Raw genomic sequence first — 19490 nt, forward strand, 5'->3', positions numbered from 1 at the left:
TTGTCTAATCCTTTTTGTATGCACTCATATTACCTGTCTCCACAACCTCCTGTAAAAACAAATTTGAGAAGTTTATTACCTACCATGGTCAAAAATACTTTGTCTATTTTAAACTGATCCCCTACCAGTTTCAGTGAGCGCTCCCTCATTCTAGTATTGCTGAATATCAGCTCTGCATTCACACTATTCCCTTAACAATACCGTACACCTTGCTCATATCCCTTCACAGCTTTCTGCTCTCCAAACTTAAGAGCCCTTGCCTTTTAATCTGCCCTTGTAGAGCAGATGCTCCAGCCCTTAGATCATTTTACTTGTATACACACACAAATATATTTAGCTCCTTTAGACCTTTCTTGAGACACAGGGACCAGAACTGCACAAAGGGCTCAAGATGGGGGTGTGCCAAAGTTTTAAACAGTAGCAAAATTATGCCCTCTGGTCTTGTCCCCAGTACCCTTCCTGATGATGCCCAATATTTTCCTGAGGTTTTTGGCTGCCTCTGCACTTTAAGCTAATGCTTGCAGACACCTGTCAACAAAGACTCCAAGATCCTTCTCCTGAGCTGTAACCATCAGTGTCACGCTCAACATTACACTAACATGTTTTAGACTGTTTTTCCCTACATGCACAACTAAACGGTTGCTCGCACTGAACCCCACCTGCCACTTTTTTGCCCATGCACTCAGTTTAGTGAGGTGCTTCTGGAGTGCATTGCTCTTGGGGTGGCACTCGACTACCAGCATCATCTACAGACTTTCAGATTTGACTGTGCACCACCTGCTCAAGGTCTTAAATTCATATAGATTAATCTAATTCATGTAACTGACCTAATACCTTTTTAAAGGTTTTGTTGGGTTTTTTTCAGCCTGTGACAGGTCACTGAGTTATTGGTGTATTTCTTCATTCCTAAAAATACTTTGATAATTGTGTGACATTACTGAGTGGATGTGGTCATGGTCTATTTAACAATTATCCTGTGTTTCAGAAACTTGGGAGGGAAAGATAAAGCACCTCAGTTGGTACAGTGACTTATTTTTCATAAGTTTTACATTGAAGCATGTGCCAAGCTCCTTCAAACTGTTTTTCTAGGCTGAGATGGTTTCTGTTTGTAGCCTCTCTCCCTCCCCCCTTGAATTTACAATCTTGGGTTCCCATCCAGCCATTTCTTCTCTCACCAACACAACTGTGTAAAGTGCACTCATGTTCTCCCTCATGCCACATCTTGATGCAAACTCAATTCTGTTTCTGATTTCAGTGAAATCAGTTGAGAAAGTGAGATGGATTTTGGTAGAGAAACAAAGAAAGTAATTTCTCTGTGGAGCTGTAAGTCAATATACTAACAAAACTGCACAAACTGTGGGTGATTCAAGTGATAGACGCAGAATGGCACAAAAATGGAGCAGGATCCTGCTTCCATTGAATTCAACAGGAAAACTTGTATTTACTTTGGTTAGGTGGACTCAGACTTCTTTGCAGAGGTACAATAGAACAAAGAATAAATAGAAAAGTTTTCTTCTTTTACTTATCCTGTCCACAATAATATACTTTACTGTAAAATTCAATGCAATAATGTGATTCCATACTGTTATTTTGTCTTGAACAGATATCCGCCTCCTCCAAAAAAGAGTTTGGTTGACAATTTTTCAGAAAAAAAAAAAGGTATCTATTGACAGACTGCAAAATAAGAGGAAAGAATCAAAGAAAGGAGTAAATGCCTGCTGCTAAAACTATTTAGAACTAACGATATGAGAAGTGCAAAAAATAAAACCGGTTCACAAAAATATTGCAAGATTTGACAGGAGTAGTTTTCTAAACATTTGCTGGCCTGCAACGTGCTAGGCTCAGCAAAATCAGAGGAGCTTTGCAGAACAAGGAGCAAAGGGTATTCCTTAGCTTAAAACCTTTCGCTTTGAGTCTTGCCAAGCATCAATACTCTGGTTAGCTGAACAGAGTTACGTTTTCGTTCTGCTAAGGCACTGACATTCTAACAGTACAAGTACCTTTAGACCTCTGCACAGACTTGTCTTCATCTGTATCTGCCCACTGACAGATGATGTTCTTTGAGGCTGAGTTGTCTGTTTCAGATAACCACTAGAGATCATTCCCCCGCCTTGCAGTACTTCTGAATTCATTGATGTCATTTTATTCCCATCACTCCGGGGGTTTTTTAAGTAAGAAAGTATGAATCCACATATTTATAACCTGAACGTGAATTAAAGTTGCAGGCTTTCAGATTTATGTCTTTTTAAATGCTGAAAGACAGTTTCCTCAAATAAAGCAAAATGGAAGTTCATTCTGTACTAGAAGGTCCACTGGAAGAAATAAAACTGAAAATCTGTCCACATACTCAAATGCAACTATGCCAATTCCTATTAGTTGAGGGTCTGGTCTACATTCAGTAATTAAACCGAATGAGACATGCTGCCTATTATGCTAAAACCTTCATTAATTTCATATGCAAAACCAGAATTGATCTTGGAAAACAAATACTGATAAATACTTGGCTGTCTTACTGTTGGAGGACTGTGCTTGCCTCGGCAGCCAGACAGATTCCACACCACCGTGCATAATGCCTTGTCTCCAGGCCCTCCCAGTTCTTCCCCTCTCTTTTTAGACAAAGATGTGTAATTACCCACCTTCTCCTGCCCTTCACAGGGCAGGGAAGGTAGCTTAGAGTTCTATGACTGAAGCATGCTCAGAGCCGAAAGTACTACAAGTTCTGTAACATTATTAACAGTAACCAGTTAGATAGGAATGCATCAGGGGTGATCAATAATCCCCTGCAGTCAAAAGTCTCCCCTTCCCACAGCTTCACATTAAAGAGACCGGTTCAAACTCTATCCTGTATAAGCCTGTCCTCTTCCACAGAGCCCCAAGAACCAGCACTGCTATAACTTGTCCTACTTGCTTCCAGGGAGTTAGGTCATCCATAATGTTGGACCATTTTATCTATTAAGTGAAATTGTTTTCCAAGGGCTTTTATCAGCAAGCTGGGAACATGCACAAAATGTCTCTCCTTTCACTCTGTATCTGGACAAGACTTAAATGGTGTCAGAGGAAAGTGCTTTCTGTACCCTCTTTGCAAGTGTTTACAACAAAGGCTTCTTCTCTGATGTTTTAAGAATACTTCAACATCCCGTTCCCTTCTTATCTCTTCATTCCACCATTGAACTCTGAGTGTAGTACTGCATGCATACATGTATGTACGTTTACAGATGCAGGTAACAGTATAGAGTATTAATTTTGTATTTGAAATGTCAGGCCTATCACGTGTTTTCACATAGCAGACAGAGAAGCTATCCTGGATATTTTTATTTGCAGTAACAAAAGAAACTGATAAAAAAGTGAAAATTTGGAATTTTATTACAAGGAAAAAAAAAAAAGAAAAAAGAAAAGAAAATCTAGGAGAACCAGAATAAAAGCTAAATATCTCAACCCAGCTAGCAGCAAGTCCAGGGTTTCAGCTGACTACGAAATGGCTATTTTCACAATGCCTACTATTTGCCAAATTTGAAGTAACAGCTAACAGAAAAGGATCCCAGAAAAAAGGTTAGGAAATTTTTCAATAAAATGATGAATTACTCACTGGTGAATCTCCTTAATGACGAGAATAATACACAAAATGGCTTTTCTGTGAGAAGGGCTCAGCTCCCACCTTGTAGAATGCTAGAGGCTTAGGAAAAAAGTAGTCCAAATTCACAAAGCTAGATTAATAATTTTTAGTGTTATGGTTCGTTGCTGAAACTAGGATGCAGTTTGAGACAAGGCTGCTTCTTGATTTTAGTTTATCATTCTGTCAAACAATATAATGGCATAACATTATTTTTGTAGTAGAAGAGGAAAGTAAAGCCATGAGAATGCAAGGGACGTAAAGGGAATCAACACCAGCTTTCCTTCAGAGGTCAAATGGTATTTCAGAAGTTGGGAGCACAAGTTCCATGATCTTGAATATGACTTTTGACTCATTTTCATAGGGAATTCTGTTACAATGCATCCAGTTTCTCAGCAGAAAATTCAGAAATTCAAACAAAATTATCTTTCATACTGAAAAGATACTTAGTTTCTCCTGACTCCATGGCAAAATCGGATAAGTTCTTGAAAGCCTAAGTGAGGCAAAATTAGAGAGTGGTTTAGAATATGTAAAGCAGAAAAAAATGTATTCCAATAACTGATAGATAAGCCTGAGTCACCTAAATAAGCCTGTAAAATGAAATGTGTTAAAATGTAAATGCCTTTGGTGTATGTTCTTTCAGCACCTGCGCTTATGTTTCTCTGGGGCATGTAGATGCTCTTTTAGAACAGAATCGCAGTGAAAATGTCATCTATCTGGACTTCTGTAAGGCCTTTGCCACTGTCCCCCACAACATCCTTCTCTCTAAATTAGAAAGATACGGATTCGATGGATGCACTGTTCAGTGGATGAGGAATTGGTTGGATGGTTGCATCCAGCAGGTAGTGGCCAACAGCTCAATGTCCAGATGGAGATAGGTGACAAGTGGTGTCCCTCAGGGGTCCATATTGGGACCAGTACTGTTTAGTATCTTCATCAGTGACATAGAGAGTGGGATCAAGTGCACCCTCAACAAGTTTGCAGATGACACCAAGCTGAGCCGTGCAGTTGACCTGCCTGAGGGATGGGATGCCATCCAGAGGGACCTGGACAAGCTCAAGAGTGCGTCCATGTAAGCCTCATGAAGTTCAACAAGGCCAAGTGCAAGGTCCTGCACCTGGGTTGGGGCAACCACCGGTATCAATACAGGCTGGGGGATGAAGGGATTGAAAGCACCCCTGCAGAGAAGGACTTGGGGGTACTGGCAGATGAAAAGCTGGACATAGGCCAGCAATGTGTGCTCACAGCCCAGAAGGCCAAGAGTACCTGGGCTGCATCAAAAGAAGCACGGCCAGCAGGTCAAGGGAAGTGATTCTGCCCCTCTACTCCGCTCTGCTGAGACCCCACCTGGAGTACTGCGTCCAGCTCTGGAGTCCTCAGTACGGGAAAGACACGGACCCGCTCCAATAGGTCCATAGGAGGGCCACAAAAATGATCAGACGGATGGAGCACCTCTCCTATGAGGAAAGGCTGAGAGAGCTGGGGTTGTTCAGCCTGGAGAAGAAAAAGCTCTGGGGAGACCTTATTGTAGCCTTTCAATACAGAAGGAATCTTAGACGCTTTAAGATAACATGGTCCTACGAAGTAGGGTATTCTTTTTGTGCATGGCTCACTGGTACAGACCAGAGCAGACCCCACACTTTCAAACACCTAAGCTGTATTCTTCCAACACAACCATGCTTGCTCACAGGCAGCACCCACCCCCTATGCCTCACCATCCAAGTACTTCAGCAAAACATAGCTTGAGGCTGGCAACATCTCCCATCAACACTGTAACTCTGTGTACCTTTTCACTCCACTAGAAACCTGTCAGTTTTTTTGACATGCATCAAGTCATACTTTGTGGCGGACCTCAAATGCCATAGAAAAAAGCAGATGAACACTTTCTCCCATGATTTCTACAGGGAGCAATAACTCGCTCTCTTGATGAATGTTGTATGATGGAACCTGCTTTATTTGAACTTCAGGAGGATACTGGTTTTTTTATTCCTTCTCAGATTTTGGGTGGGATAGCAGGGGAGACTGTAATCAGGGTTACTTAGTTGTCATGGTAAAAGGGGGAAATAAGAAAACTGATTGCTGAAAGATGACTGTTCTTCTGTTTGTGGCAAAGTAGCAAAGGGAACACAACACATCATGCACCAAGTGCTGTACAAACTGAAGTCAAACTGTTTTGCTCAAGTTTTGGAATATTTTTTAAAACAGGAGGATTTGAAGAGTCCACAGCTTGTGGTTAATCAAGAGTTGTGCGATGCTGCATTCCAAGCCTAATTTAAGAGCTGTCTCAGGGATGGCCCAGCAAAGCACTTATTCGACAACAAGTTGGAGAGCATCCCTCATTCACCTGAGTGGGGCAGTATGCCTGTTTGTAAAATGCCCAGTCCTGTCCATCACCTTGAGATAAGCAACAGAATTAATTTTCATTAACTGGGTTCATATTCACAACAGAAGTGCTGATTGCCATTAATTTTGCCTTCATTCACCTGCCACGTGCATTTCAAAAAGGAATTCAGTTGTCAGTCAGTGCAAACTAATGCGGCTTTAAAAACACAGCCCAAATCCCAAACCATAAATTCAGTAATACATTTACTTTTGTCTCTTGTGCTACATCATGTCATAGCTCAGCAAGTCTAGCAGTTTATTAAGAGCTTTTTCATCTCTTGCTCCTAGCATTCCTCTGTCAGATTTGCTTATAGCAGTCGACCTGCCTCCTCTGTGCTGTACGGAATTATACCACCAGCAACCAGACAGCAGTCCACCAGACAGTGGACTTGAGTCCAGGTGCCTCAACAATTATTCTCCAGGATGGAAGAAGCACGAAGGAAGACAGTATTTCTGCAGGTATCTGTAACATCAGGGGGGTTGCAGCTGTCTCTTTCATCTTGCATAGCTTTTTTAACTTTCTGCTGTTATTAATGTTAAGCAATCTATTCATGAACTCAGGAGAGAGCAGCCCATGTAGAGCTCTCACCATCATCAGGTTGCTTGCTCAGATAGTCCTCTGTGTACTCTGCCGAGCTAAGGTAAGCCCTGCCTTCAAGGAGCTTACAAGAGAAAAAGCCCTTTGTGATGAACTTGGTGGGGCTGTTTGTGTGACAGAGGACCACCAGGTGCAAATGGGAAGAAGGCCAAAGGAAAATGTAACATAAACAGCACTTTATGAACAGGTCTTACAGGAGTCATAGTGATCTGTTAGCTTCTGATGTCACAAACCTAAGTGTCACAACTATAACTCAATGCTAAGACATGAATGGAGCTTGAGTAGCCTACTACTGCCTTATTCTTCACCCTTTCCAGGGCTGCTTGTAACTGAAAGGCAATCTGACTACACAAGCATCTATGACTCCCTAGTAGTAGGTTAGATCTGGCGTTGCTGGTTACACTAGCAGGTCCATGACCATGACTGTGGTACAGTAGTTTGACCTTTTATTTAGTAAGTGACAGTACTGAAGCCCTGTCTACATAGAAACATATTTTTAAAGCTTTTTTTGGAAACTCAGAAAATCAATGCTATAGAAATTTTTAAAATCACTTAAAAGTCACTCTAAAGACACTTAAGAATCAATGCTATAAAAACCAAAATTAATTTTTAAAAGAATAATAGTGTATCCCATTTACTGAAATGATTAGCCAGAATAGCGCATCAGCCAGCATTCAGGGAATGGAACATGATGAAATACGTTATTACAGAATTGACAAAATGTTATGGGAAACCATAAAAGAGAGTATATGTACCTATAAAAATGGGTTACAGCTTGCTACAAATCAGACATAGATAAATATTTTACTTCCTGCAAAACTTCCTTAGCAAAACATTTTAGACTGAGACACTGGAAACAAAAATATTTGAAAGACTCAGAGCTGAGCCCAGACTTATCTTTTCCCTTTTGTAAATTTTTAGAGGCAGTTATTTTTAGCCCTTGTGGGTGTAAAAATTACGTTATACAAGATGCATTGAGATACAGTTTCTTTACTTACTGGAAAAAAGGGTTGCATGTAAAGACTTCACCTCTGGTACAGCCCATCCCAGGTGTCAGAAAGATGTATAGAATGAGTTAGTGTTTCAATACTACTTTCAAATGCTTTAAAGTTATATGTGTTTGTGATGGAGCAAGTCTCTCTCAAGAGCTCTGCCTCTAGCCTCTGTCTTTGACTCCACTTACAGTAGGTATTCTCAGGACTCATCCTTAAGAAAGGTGACCAGCTGTGACACAAAGTGAAAATGTACAAACAGGGATTAATTTTTCTGTGTAAACAAAAGAAATAACATAAGAGGAATACAGAGCATTAAAACAGAATGCAATGTAAGGGCAACAACATTTTAAAAGTTTCAAAATTGCCTGTTTCTTTTCAGTTGCTTTTGCTACTCAGCACGACAAGGAAAGGCTCTTTCTGCTGATGCCTGCTCAACACCTCCAAGGTCTGAAGAGACACAGGAGTTGCCAAAACTCTGCAAGAATCAAGCTAAAGAAAATGCCATCACTATCTCTTGAGCATCTTTTTTAATTCCTACTAAAAATTGCAATGTTACTATGAAAAAACACTGCTTCCTGGCATCAGGCCCTTATGGTACAAATTCTGGACAGGAATGAAAAACACAGCTAAGCCAAAAACACTGAAAATATATCTAACCCTAGTATGGCACAGTGGGTGAATGCTGACTTTCAGTGACGACTGGTACACGGCGGTTTCATTGGAGTGCCACGAATTTCCAATTTCTGTTCCAGTACAGCAACGTTCCTGGAATTAAATGACCTCTAGTGCTCTCCTGCCACTGTTCAGCTCCCTCAATTAAGGCACAGCTGCTGAAAAGTGGTCTTGAGCACGTCCATGTACTGAGGTAGAAGATCTAGATGTTTCAAGCAGCAAATAGGAACCTAAATAGCTGTAAGTATCCAGACCTCAGTGGGTAGTAAGAGCTTCAGGAAACAGCACAGCTCCTACTGGAATTCCTGGATCATAATTAACTTCCATTTCCCAGGGAGGTGGCTTGTGGAGTCTAATCTTGCAAATAGAAAACTAGGTGGGAGTGTAAATTCACAGTATAAATAGGCTGATTTAGAAACCAGAATGAGGGAGAACAACATGAATGGTATATCAAACTTGTGTTAACCAGTCTTGTTGTAAGAAATAAAACTGAACTCTTGAAAACAGCCTGCTGGGGTCCTGAGGCCAGGGAGTCCATGTGAGGTGCAGCACGTGAGGGACTGCACCCATTTACATCCACATTTTGTTTCCAGCAGTTGGAGTAAAAGGCTGGTTTAGTGCCACACTTCAATGTAACTCCAACCCAGCCTGCCAAGGAAGCACTGCCAAAGCTATCCTGCCACATTCACAGCGACCATGGTGGGTGGTAGCAGCTCCTCATACCTCCCTTACCCCAGATGTCCTTCCCCCCCAAGCCTGGCTCACCATGATCCTATCATTCTTTAACTTCATTTCCAGTCCAGTTCAGTGCTCTACACTAATCGCAAGTGACAGATGGAAGCTGCAATACATGTCCAGATCATTAAATAAGATGAGCTGTATTTCCTGCAGTAATCAGATATTGCTGCAAGATACCTCTGCCTCACCTAAACCAGGGCTGGCAAAATGACCCTTATGATCACGGAGGGGATTTTGTTTCTTTCTTTCCAAGTTTCAGTTCAGATCAGGAGTACTCATATTTCATCCTTTTGCTATGTCGGTGTGTTAATATTTGGAAAAAAACTGAGAAGCATATATCCTCTAACTGCAATAATATTAAGAGAAAAAAAAACGGGTGACACCTGTATTTTTCAAGAGTATATTACACACTCTGCGTCTACTGTCAGGAAGAAGTAAATGCAAAGACTTAGAGGAATAAGGTGACTTTCAAGAAGAAAGCATTATTAGCAGATGAAGCAGATGGTCTTGCCATTTCGGTGGATTATTTTTTTTCCCCCACAGAAGATCAAAATCACTCGTCTAAGGTTATAAAAGTTTTGCTCAGTTGGAAAACAAATTGGAGGGATTCGTAATTGAAACGAATGTGCAGACTGCAAAACAAGGAAGGAAAGGGTGCTATTTACCTATGCTCTTTCCTTGTCTTTCAACCTTGCTGCTGGGGGTGGCAGCTGTTCATTTTGTGCGATGTGGAAGATGTGTTCTCTATTTGTCCTTCCTCACTCCATGGAGGGATTCAAAGAAAGCTTAGCACCTCGAGAGAATGCTCATGCCTTCGGTGACTACCACTGTAGTTGATATTGCAAATATCTTTTCCCTCGGCCTCTTCCATTGCGGTTATTCTGCTTTGCAAGAAATACGTGAATAATCCTTGGAGCAGGGCCCAAAAGCCAGGTGGCGCCGTCCCAGGGATGTGCCCAGACCATCAGCACAAAGACTCATTCTCCCTCGTCTTACTGCAGACTGTTACATCTGCCTGGCTGCTTTGGCAAACCTGGACACATAGAAGGAAGTTAGGGAGGTAAGAAGATGGAGCTGGGTAAGGAAATGGGGGAGAATCAGATGATACTGATATTTAGAAAATGCTTGCTTCATTTTTGTTTTTCCTCATACATATTTGCCCAAACATTTCAATGAGAGTCAAAACCAGATTTGCAAATCGCTTAAGACTGACAAAGTCTGCATCTAAGTGCAGGTTGTTCACTCCAAAAAACCTGTGCAGTCTTCATCCTGAACTTGAATCCCAGCTCTGACATAAAGTCCCCTTATGGCCTTTTTTAATCATATGGGCATCTTTAAGGAAGCAAGCGCAGATGGACAATTTCACAAGTGGTAGTAAAATAACACTGCATTCATTTCAATGGATTTTATAATTTTTCCTCAGTTTCCTTATCTGTCAAGTAAGCCAAACCTCTACTTCTCAGCAGTATAAAGCAAAGCACAGATTGCTCTTGCCACTTTACCAATGAGTTTATAACTGACACCTCGGTAAGATTGAATTTCTCTATTTATCAAAAAAAGTAGCTTTCCTACAAATGTATTGTACTAGTAATCATCTTGGATTTGATACACTTCTTGAAGCAATCATTTTCTCATAAATTTTGAGATGCTTTCCATTCTGTGTCACTTTACCATCATACGAGATGTGATTTGGCAGTCCTAAATGTCTTCTAATCAGTTACACAATAAGAAGATAGAAAGGAGGGCGAGGGGGAATATATTCTGTAACACCAGAAATATATTACACTATGTATAATGTAATAAATATTATATAGCAGAAATTAAACATCGGGGGAAAAAAAACCCAAAACCCTTGCATACTGACTTTAAGCAGCAACAAAAAAGGACACAGGACAAAGCCGCCACAGCACATAAGAATTTGCAGACTCTTGGTCTCTCGGGACTCTCCTGTTTACATTCCTGGAAGTAACAGGTGGGAATGAAATTTAGAGATGACTCAGAAGATGACCTAATATTTTTTCTGTAACAGAACCTTAAATCAGAATAGCCTGGTGCTTGCATGCAGTGCGAAAGGCAGGCAGAACAAGAGCTTCAAATTGAACCGCTCACCTCATGTCCTACCTACCAGTATCTTGAGCCTGAGCATTTTTTAATCTCTCTCTTCCCCCCCCCCCCCAATTCCCATCACCACATAGCGCTCCTTGCAAGACTTGTATCACTTTTCAAAGTGAGAGATGATACTGTCAATGGTATTACAAATGTCAAATAGATTGTGTAACTGATCTCAACTGAGAACGAAGCTAGTTAATCTAGGTATCTAAGTGCAGACACAGTTGCCTAACCCTCAGGTAGACTCCTTTGAAAACAAACCCCAAATCCCAGCCCAGAATATACTGGGCAGGTGCTGCCAGTTACCAAACCATTTTCCATTAATTGCTAAGTGAATAAGCTTTGAAGCTTGAAATGCAGCCACAAGGCCCCAGGACTGTAATGTGTCACTAAGTCTTGGGCAGACAGATGGGGTAGCAGATGATTTGCCATGGGGGCCTGGGTGTTAGTGCTGCACCAGTCCCTTGCCTCCAGTAACCATAGTCGTTGGTAAATGCATTAAAATTGTGAAAACAAACCTGCTTCCTTTGAACAGCATCAGTCCTACAGCATCCCTAGATAGCTGCTTCCAATAGGAGGCAAAGCAAACCAGTGTAATACAACCAGACCATGCTAATCTGGAACATCTGCCATTGCTTCAGTTACAAAGGAAATGTAAACCAGACTCTGTCTTTGGTTTTCATCCTCTTTCCCTGCAGAAACTTACGACATTCAACCTTTCTCCCATATAAGCCTCTCCTGCTATCTTCCTATTACTTACACTTAATGCATACTCTCTTCCAAAGCATCGTATTTTGAAGTTGGACTTTGCATCATCTTATATATGTCTACTACCAGGTGAGGGACTAACATCAGCTGTACTGCATGCTGACTATGGCATCTCTGCTCTAGGATAATCTCACTACATTTTCCCATTGGTAACTATTTATGTCACACAGACATAACTCAATTAGATCAAGTTTATTCATGTTCTAGAAATACAGGCCCTTGGATTATAGACACTGTAGGGCTTATCCACTGGAAAGGGACACAGTGTCCCAGGACAGCCTGCCAGCTTCATGCAGATGAACCGGACTGCCTGAGGCTCTGGTCAGGTGGAGCCAACACCACAGTCATGCATGGCATTCCCATCTAATCTCCTGAGGTGTTTACATGAGGCTCGCTATGGTGATATCTGGGTCCCCTTTTCACAACAGTCCCTCCACTGCCAAAGCACTGTCACCGGGGCAGGAAGCAATAAGGCAAGCTACAATTTCATCACAAAAGACAGAAAAGCTAAGAGACAAGGTACCTGGTGAGAAGGGAAGGAATAACCAGTGTCTGAGGTAAGTACCTAACTGAAGACCCTGTGCAGATGCCTACAATTGAGTATGTGACATAAAAAAAAGAGGTGGGAGAAGGCTGGACTTGCTTACGTATCCCCTACCACTGAGGATGAGGCAGAACCCCAGGAGGTTTTTAGCCCCCTTCACCCTGCAGATGTTTCTGCTGGCTTCATGCATCCTCCATAATGTTGCCAGTGTTGCAGTCCCCTACAGCCTTGCTGCAGGTTCCTTCAGTGGAAAGCAGCTGAGGCTTGGGACAAGAGCTAGCAAGTACTTCACACCTCATACAGTGTCCTCAGACCTTTAAAATGCACAGGAAGAGGTTCAGCAGATCACTGGTTTATCCCAGTCTTTTAGCTGCTTTGAACTTTATTAAAGGAAGTCATTAAGGAAGTCATACTGATGAACCGAAATTTCTGCTCTGCCCTCTGGTCAGTGCCTGTATTTTGAAATTATACAAACATTTCTTTATGTATGGCAGCCTATAAGCATTTTTTAATATTGAATTGTAAATAATGCCAAGCCAAAAATTCAGAGCTAGAAACATCAGCTTGTCTCTTTCAAATGTCCTCCTGGCTTGCATAAGTACTGGAGGAATCTCAGGCAAACACGTGATGCCTCAGACCACGTGTTTGTTGTGTTATTTCGGCAAGCTGGCTAGGGATGATGCTGAGATAGAACAGATCTGTGTTGTATTACACCATCATGAACTCATAGAAAGACACAGAAAAGCAGGTACGGGTGACTGTTGGTGTAGCTTTGACCCACTATAGAAGAACTAAGGCACAAGTTCACTTGTTACAAAGTAACATGTCATTTAAAAGTGCCTAAGGGGGTGAAGTTTTCCTTTCTTGCATTTTAATCACTATTATATTTATCAGATTGTACCACAAGGTAGTATTCAAAACTGAGACCCTGTGGGTTTAAAAGGATAAATTTAGGCAAATGCTTTTTGTACTGTGATCTCAGGAATGGATCCAGATGCCTTAGGATTCCTCCAGCCATTCTTCCAGCATTCATGTCCCAAAGGCAGAAAACACCTATCATTACCACCCTACTGTTAATGCAGCAAGTGACACCGAAGTAAAAAGGAACATGTTAACTCAGGTGTGCAGGAATATTTCTAATTTTAGCAAATTCAGTCTGCCTATCAGAAAATCAACCCTATAATTTCAGTTGGGCACAGTGTTCTTTATCTCCTGCTCTTCATTTATGCTAACATTAAAAGGCTGTATTTAAGAAAAATGCTATTAACTTAAACGAATCTTTAAGTTGAAAGCTTACTTAGCTGTATTTAGGAATAAATGAAGTAATCTACAACGATGCTGTTTTAAGAACGTACCTTTGATATTCCTGGGTAAAAAAAACATTATATACGAAGACATTCTATATAAATTTTATTTAAGGGATATATCCTTTCAGCTTTTTTTTTTAAATACAATGACACCATTTCTTCAGCTAGAGAAAACGATGAATTGTAGTACTACAAGAAATGGATTCCTGAGGATGACAGGGAGGTAAATATTTTGTTAGGGAGTTATTGATGGCTTTATTTGATTTTTTCTTATTTAATCTTGTGATGACTTTCCCCTTTGCCTGTTCTGAGCCAGGATTCACTCTAACAGCTGGCGACCAGGCAATCACACTCACTCAGTAAATTATCAAATACCAGGGGCCTTCGTTTGCATATCCATGTTAATCTGGTTTTCACAGCTCATCCTTTGGTTCACTTTTAATAAATAAATCCTACAAAGAAAATAGCAGATGGGAATGAAAGTTGCTGTGCTTCTTTACAAACAAACCAGTAGCTCAAGGAGCCTCAGAAGGGATGGTTCTGCTCCCTCTACTGAACAAAACAGCATCCTCCTCCACAAGCAGTACTGCTGGTTTCACAAATAGGCCCTCTGAAATAAGGTGCTCAGTGTAAGGGTGAAGAAATCAAGCCCAAAATCAGTTTGCTGCTGGGCCAGTTCCTGGCTTTGCATTTCCCATAACAGTCAAAAGGAAAAGGGATTCCTCCACTGTAGAGACAAGATTTTTGATTTTCAGGCAAACATTTTTTCTCCTGTACCATCAGACCCTGGAGCCTGATGAATGGTTGCACTTTTTCTAACCTTGACACATCACTGCTATTGCAAAAGCTGAAACAAATTCCTTTTGCTCTCTGTTCAAGGAGAGTTTCACCAATCTCCAGGAGAAAACAACAGCCCCAGTTTAAATCCAGCCTGCACTTTCTTTGTGCAGACGGTATGAAATAAAAAACTAGAGGTGAAATGTAAGCCAAAGTACCACTGGTTTCCTAACTCACTAAGAGCATGAAGACCCCGTTCTTGAAACAAAACAGTAAATGACCCTGTGACAACAAACACAATCCCAGGGAGGTCACCATATGCAGAAACACCTCCTCCTTTCTCCAGCACCTTTTCCCTTGGCCCGCTCCAAACGCTGCCGACGCAGGCTCCAGCTGTCACCCACCTCTGAAGCACCTTCTTCCACAGCAGCAATGTTCTTCTGCAGAGTTCAACACCTCTATCACCCCAACCTTAATTATAGAATAAATAAAGGGCCTGAGAAAGTCTACAATGGGTCCATCTTTCTCAGCCTTGTCCTCTTGTTTAAGCTACGGGGCTCTTTTCTGAATGAAATTTTTGTAAGTACAGCTGGTAGATGAGCATTGGAAATCTCTGCCAGAAGCTGGGGCTGGAAAAGAAGACAGGATTTTTGAGCTGGAAGGTGTGGGAGCCTGGGAGGGGGCAGAAGAGGGGCTCTGCAGCAGGGCAAGGGGCTCTGCAGTGTGGGGCTGCCAAACAGGGGCAGGCGCAAAGACACATGCGATGATGACTCACTGGGCAAATCTATATAGTGACTATAGTCTATATTATCACTCCCCTTCCACCTTCAGGAAGGAGCGGGGTGGAAAGATTCCCCCTGTGGGAAGCAGTCTGGGAGAGGACGTGGGGGAGACATGGGGTTTGCAGAAGGGCTCTGAGCGAGCAGCGGAGGCTGCCGAGGTAGTGATGAGTCAGGAGCCCGGGGCAACAGGGGCAAGGCCCTTCCCTCCATGCTGCGCCCCTACACTTACACCTGGACACCTGTGGCCAGGGCTATGCTTTGTGGTGGAGCGCAGGCAGGAGCCCCGCCGCCAGCTCACCCTCTGCTTACACACCTACCCCACACACAGCACTGCTGCTGCCTCCTCCTTACAAAGGAAGGAAGAGCCATAAGCTACCTCTCCAGCATGTGCAAGCACAGCAGTACACTTTGAAACATGTTTCCTCTAAAAACTTCCCAGACAAAACAGATGCCAAGATCGACAGTGTAATTCTCTGCCTCCAAAGAAGCAGGGTGCCGCTGAGACTCTCCACTGCACACAGAGAGAGCGCTTTCCACCAGCCGTAACCACACACCCTCACCAGGTATTGCTTGTAGATTAATTATTTGCACTAGCAGATCTTCCCCACATCAGTTTTGGAACGTTGGGCCATTATGGGACTTGGGTTCCTCCCATTACGAGGCAACAGCATCTTTTTAAAGAAATAAAAATAGCACTGCTAAATGGGTACAATTACCTTTTATATTACTAGAGTTACCACAGAATGCATCTTCAGTGTAATTCTACTCAGTCTGGTTGACTTACTCTGTGGATGATTTTTTGAGCCCTTACATCTTACCAGTTTACTAAAAAGGCTTTTTTTTTTTTTTTTTTTGGACAAAAGCCCAAATAAAATACTTTGCAGTTCATGTAATTCTGGGCCTTCCTATGTTCCTATATGTCTCTTTCTCTGAAGTGGATAAATAAATCATGCATTTTGTTTTCAAGTAATGTTATCAAATGCCAGACAGACATCATCTGACCTAAGAACTCACTAACTGACCCAAGCTTTGCTCCCCACGAGACCAAATGTTTTAACAGACTCAAGATTTAAAGGCATTTTATCAAAACTATAACATACTTACATATGTATATATCTCATCCCTTCTGCTCTAAACAGGACCAGGGAAAAACTGAAAAAGCTTAATTCCAATAATATACTCCAGAGCTGTCTTGTGGCTCAAGAGGCTGATTCACAGGTCAAAGAAATTCGCAATGACATAGCAGCAGAGCTATTTTCATTCTCCATTTCCCAAAAAAGAGTATTGCAGTTATGTTTGCCAATATTCACTGTTTACACCAATTAACCAAACATCCCTATTATTTATAACTACCGGGGGTAAGATTTCATCACTTTTACACATATGCCCCTCTGCCTCTGACTAGACCCACGGATCCTACTTGAGGTTGCTCACTGATTACAGTACTATTTCACCTTAGTACACTTAGAAATATCTTTGTGAATGATATTTCACAGCATGCTCTTGCATGTCCCCTTCAGTTAGCAAAATATCATTGATATGCTTTACGTACTGGCATCAGTATTCCTAAAGTTGTCCTGTTTATGTAAAACTGATTTTAAGTCAAGATGTTATGCAGCCTACATCACAGCTGTTCCATAATTAAATTGGATACCATAAAATCTGATGTAGAAAGTATTACCAGGTTGCAGAAGGTAAATATTCATAGGTTAAGCTTGTTCTCTTTAGCTTGAAAAACTATGCAAGTTAAAGATCATAACTTCTAAAATTAATCAAAACCTTCGCAGATGTATTAACAAGAATAAATTTTAGTGTTTTAAAAAAAAAATAAAAAGCCTGCTTTAGTTCAAGCTCTGCTAAAATTACCTGATGTATAGGTGCCTAACGTGCACCATGTGCAAGAAATTCTATACACACAGAGACCTTTGTTATACACTTTCTTAATTACCTGTATTGCTTATCAATATTCACTCACTTGTTCAGATATGCATGTTCATTTAAAGCAACTTATCTTAGTAGAGCTATTTTCATTACAGCTTGCTTTGAATACTGTCTCATTGTCAACATCAACTGGTCAACCCCTAGGTATACATATGATTCCCATAGGTACCTGCACATACAGAATCTGTTGTGAGACAATGCCTGTGCAAAGGCTAAAGAGGTGGATAAAGCAGTCTTATTTGGTGCATCCAAGATGGAGGCTGCATCCTCTATCCACAGCATAGACAAACACAGGACTAAGATTTATGTGATACAGAGAATTTACTGTGTGAGAAGGGAGAAAATGGAAGAGGATTTGCCTTCTGAAACTGGACAGTACTCTTTTCAAGAGCAAGAACTGCCACTTTTACTAATTGTTTTCAAAAATCTGCAGCTAAGAGGACTCTTTCGAGCTGAGTATTTAACAGTCCTTCCCCACTTGTATGCACTTGACAAATACAAGTGTATTGCCCCTTAAGGTGTGTTTTGGCTTGATTGGCTTTTTGTTTGTTTGTTTTTTCCGGAAGAAATTATCAGAATGTAATAAATGCCAACAGCTCTTCAAGTATGCTTGCATGTTTCTGTATGGTTTGCAGCCCTGCCTCCAAAGCAAAAACACATGCACACAATCTAGCATTGAAAATACTTCACACTGTGCTGATGGCTTTTTTTTCTTCTGAATCTCAGTTTATAATTGTTGGAAGCAAGTTTTCTAGTCATAAAGTTAGCTGAGCTATTGGAAAAACCTGCTGTTTATTATCGTTATACTGCTATCTACCAGCATGGAACTTACTGTCCTGTAACTACGTATCTCAGATTATAAAATACATATGCATGTGTTCATTTCAAATTATCATTTATTTATTTCATAGCTGAAGAAACATATCTCAATGTGAGAAAACAAGTACACACCTACTCACTCAACTGGGTGTAAGCTTCACTGCAACACACCTTATAGTTTTAGTTTATTTCCAGAGGTGAAGATGACAACAGAAATACTGGAGTCCAATGCTGTTTTCACCTACCCTGAATATTATTTCAAGTCATTGCTCTGTGACTTACACAAAGATTATACAGTTATATGGCTTGAAAGGCTGACCATCTTTCATGTGCTCTGGAGAGTGTGAGGTTTTGTACATGAATAAAAGAGAAATGTGAATCAGCACAGGTACAGTGATTTGTCTACTTCACACATACAACAAAGTGTTAATAGGTTAATTTGCAATTTGTTTTATTTTTATCCTTACATCTCTATCACTGGTAAGCCAGTTGGGTGAGATCCTTCATTTCTGTAATTCCAACTGTTTTACACTGTACTTAATACTTCCATCTCTAAACATGGGCCCACTCAAAACAAACAACCAATTTCATGTTTTAAAAACTTTTTTTTTAGTTTTAAAACATCTCTAAGTTTTATAGCAGTCCAGTTGTACATGCAACTCCAAAACATCCCTCACCTGTAAATCCACCAGTCTGATGCTCATTTACATCACAGGTCTTTCACCAAGCACAATGTTTCTGAGGTGGGTACAATGCAATATGTGCCAGTGTAGACTCTTTTACATTGCCAGGGAAGTTAAAAAGATGTATAGTAGGACTGAAAATTCAGGCTGGATGGAAAAACACACAAGTAGGAAATGCTGATTTCAAAATTGCCAAGGCACATTCTTTCATTGCCCACAAGGAAAACCTGTAGACCAGGTATGGTTATGGAGATCTGTTCTTCCATCTCACTATTGCCTAAAGGACAAGGGGCAGATGTTTCATACTGCTTGGGACAGATGCCTCACTACACACAAAGATCTCTAATTTGGAAAAGGTTTGGGGAGCTGCATCAACATGCAAAGAACCTCAAAAGGAGGAGGGAATTTTTGACTGCTTTAATTGTCATTCTGTCCTGAAATTGAGACCTCCAGCACAACAAAGACAAAACACCAAACAAAATCAGCAATGAACAACAATTAAGATGGTTTCCCACACAAACCTTAGTCCTGCCCTTGGCAAACTGCAGGTAATTTGCTTAGAAGAGAAATTTTCTTAAGCTGTCAACTAGGCAACAAAATTGCCATCAAGGAAAAAAAAAAAAGCAACAGCATCTCGATGCAGATGAGAAAAAGAGAGCACTAGATTGTCTCTAGGAGAACCAAGAGAGAGATGCTATAGATTAGGTTCATTCAGTAAAATCATGTAACAGCATCTGACTTCTTTTATCAGTCTGATACGCATCT

At 41.1% G+C, this 19490-nt stretch overlaps 1 protein-coding gene and 1 long non-coding RNA gene across 3 annotated transcripts in view; one reads left to right on the forward strand and one right to left on the reverse strand.

Annotated features, from left to right (window-relative positions):
• PDE1C (phosphodiesterase 1C) overlaps positions 1–19490 on the reverse strand; it is a 326062-nt gene that overhangs the window by 241054 nt on the left and 65518 nt on the right. The gene's annotated exons all lie outside the window — the stretch shown is intronic.
• Positions 12316–18419, forward strand: LOC138688176 (uncharacterized). Its single transcript, XR_011327226.1, has 4 exons — positions 12316–12429; positions 13399–13536; positions 17319–17443; positions 18135–18419. It is a non-coding gene; the product is annotated as an uncharacterized lncRNA (long non-coding RNA).

The sequence above is a fragment of the Haliaeetus albicilla genome, chromosome 2 (assembly GCF_947461875.1).
Source record: "Haliaeetus albicilla chromosome 2, bHalAlb1.1, whole genome shotgun sequence".
In the NCBI taxonomy this organism is placed as follows: Eukaryota; Metazoa; Chordata; class Aves; order Accipitriformes; family Accipitridae; genus Haliaeetus; species Haliaeetus albicilla.